This window comes from Oncorhynchus clarkii, chromosome 20, assembly GCF_045791955.1.
Source record: "Oncorhynchus clarkii lewisi isolate Uvic-CL-2024 chromosome 20, UVic_Ocla_1.0, whole genome shotgun sequence".
Lineage (NCBI taxonomy): Eukaryota > Metazoa > Chordata > Actinopteri > Salmoniformes > Salmonidae > Oncorhynchus > Oncorhynchus clarkii.
Window position 1 is genome coordinate 68564988 of NC_092166.1, and position 3189 is coordinate 68568176.

A 3189-nucleotide genomic window follows, 5' to 3' on the forward strand; every position below is an offset into this window, starting at 1 on the left:
TTTATTTATCAGCTATACGTATGCACACATGATTAAGTCTTGGATAAAAGCGTCTGCTAAATGGCATATATTATAAGAGATTTTCCTAAATGGCCAAAATATACACATAACAGGTTTTAATAGCACACACTGGCAGTACCGCTAGACCTTGCTGCCTGATCAGCAAACCCTCTTTCGGGACAGCGACCTGGTTCCCCTGCAGGTTATATATTTTTTCAATATTTCATTTTTTATTGTTTCAGGACAACACAATAATCAAATTGCACATATTCTGAACTGAAGACAAACAAGATGACATGAAATATCAACCTGGAGGTTGAGGTGGCGGAGGCAGGACAGGTCCCTCAGAGCCCCGAGTGCCATCATCCAGGAGGTGGTTGTGGCTGAGGTGCAGTTTCCTGAGGTTCTCAAACTTCTCCAGGCCCAGAACGTCCAGCTGTTTTGGTCTAGGCAGAGCTCCAGAAGAGAGGACAGGCTGTGGGAGAAGCAAGGCAGGAGCCACCGAAGCTGGTTGTAGCTCAGGTCCAACCTCTCCAGGAAAGAAAAGGATGATAGGGCCTGGAAAATAAAGATTCTTAATGATATGCTGTATGAGAAATTATTCAACAAAAGGTAACAATATGACAAAGTGAAAATATATAAGACAAAATGTTATAAAACAGTAACAAATAATCCAAAAAGGTAAAGAATGACTCACGTTGGTCACACATACTTTTTTTTTTTTTAAGTAGGGTCTTGGATCCAAAAACCAGTCAGTATCTGGTGTGACCACCATTTGCCTCATACAGCGCGATATCTCCTTCGCATAGAGTTTGTCAGACTGTTGATCGTGGCCTGTGGAATATTGTCCCACTCCTCTTCAATGGCTGTGTGAAGTTGCTTTTTTTTAAGTAGGGTCTTGGATCCAAAAACCAGTCAGTATCTGGTGTGACCACCATTTGCCTCATACAGCGCGATATCTCCTTCGCATAGAGTTTGTCAGACTGTTGATCGTGGCCTGTGGAATATTGTCCCACTCCTCTTCAATGGCTGTGTGAAGTTGCTGGATATTGGCGAGAACTGGAACACATGTTGATCAAGAGCATCCCAAACGTGCTCAATGGATGACATGTCTGGTGAGCATGCAGGCCATGGAAGAACTGGGACATTTTCAGCTTCCATGAATTGTGTACATATCCTTATGATATGTGCTGTCCGGGTGGCTGCGATCCCGCAGGTGAATACGCCGGATGTGGAGGTCCTGTGCTGGCATGGTTACACGTGGTCCGCGGTTGTGAGGCTGGTTGGATGTACTGCCAAATTCTCTAGAACTACGTTGGAGGCTGCTTATGGTAGAGAAATGAACATGCAATTATTTGGCAACAGCTCTGGTGGACATTCCTGCAGTCAGCATGCCAATTTCACACTCCCTCAAAACTTGAGACAACAAATGAAATTGTATTTGTCACATGCGCCAAATACAACAGGTGAAGACCTTAACATTAAATGCTTACTTACAAGCCCTTAACCAACAATGGAGATTTTTTAAAATACATTATAAAAGTAACAAGAAAATTACATAACGAGGCTATATACAGGGTGTACCGGTACCGACTCATTGTGCGGGGTACAGGTGAGTCGAGGTAATTGGTAAAGTGACTATGTATAGATAATAGACAGCGAGTAGTAGCAGAGTAAAAACAAGGGGGGGGTCAATGTACACAGTCCGGGTGATCATTTGATACATTTTTCAGCAGTCTTTTGCTTGGGGGTAGAAGCAGTTAAGGAGCCTTTTGGTCCTAGACTTGGCGCTCTGGTACAGATTGCCGTCCTGTAACAGATAGACTATTCTATGACAGGAGTGACTGTAGTCTTTGACCATTTTTTGGGCCTTCCTCTGACACGGCCTAGTATATAGGTCCTGGATGGCAGGAAGCTTGGCCACAGTGATGTACTGGGCAGTATGCACTTCCATCTGTAGCGCCTTACGGACAGATGCCGAGCAGTTGCCATACCAGGCGGGGATGCAACCGGACAGGATGCTCTCAATGGTGCAGCTGTACAACTTTGAGGATCTGGGGTCCCATGCCAAATCCTTTCAGTCTCCTGAGAGGGAAAAGGTGTTGTCATGTCCTCTTCACAACTGTCTTAGTGTGTTTGGTCCATGATAGTTTGTTGGTGATGAGGACACCAAGAAACTTGAATCTCTCGACCCGCTCCACTTCAGCCCCGTCGATTAATGGGGGCCTGTTCGGCCCCCCTTTTCCTATAGTCCACGATCAGTGCCTTTGTCTTGATCATGTTGAGGGAGAGGTTGTAGTCCTGGCACCACACTGCCAGGTCTCTGACCTCCTCCCAATAGGCTGTCTCATCATTGTGTCGTCAGCAAACTTAATGATGGTGTTGGAGTCGTGCTTGGCCACACAGTTGTGGGTGAACAGGGAATACAGGAGGGGACTAAGCACGTACCCCTGAGGGGCCCCAGTGTTGAGGATCAGCGTGGCAGATGTGTTGTTGCCTAACCTTACCACCTGGGGGCAGCCCGTCAGGAAACCCAGGTTCCAGTTGCAGAGGGAGGTGTTTAGTCCCCGGTCCTTAGCTTAATGAGCTTTATGGGTACTATGGTGTTCAATGCTGAGCTGTAGTGAATGAACAGCATTCTAACATAGGTGCTCCTTTTGTCCAGGTGGGAAAGGGCAGTCTGGAGTGCGCCTGAGATTGCGTCATTTGTGGACCTGTTGGGGCGGTGTGCGAATTGGAGTAGGTCTAGGGTTTCTGGGATAATGGTGTTGATGTGAGCCATGACCAGCTTTTCAAAGCACTTCATGGCTAGCGACGTGAGTGCTACGGGGCTGTAATCATTTTAGGCAGATTACCTTCACTTTGAAACATGTAGGTATTATCTCCTCTGGGAGAGGTTGAAAATGTCAGTGAACACACTTGACAGTTGGTCCGCGCATGCATTGAGTACACGTCCTGGTAATCTGTCTGGCCCCGTGGCTTTGTGAATGTTGACCTGTTTAAAGGTCTTGCTCACATCGGCTCCGGAGAGCGTGATCACACAGTCGTCCGGAACAGCTGGTGCTCTCATGCATGCTTTATTGTTGCTTGCCTTGAAGGGAGCATAAAAGGCATTTAGCTCGTCTGGTAGGCTCGCGTCACTGGGCAGCTCGTTGCTGGGTTTCCCTTTGTAGTCCGTAATATTTTTAA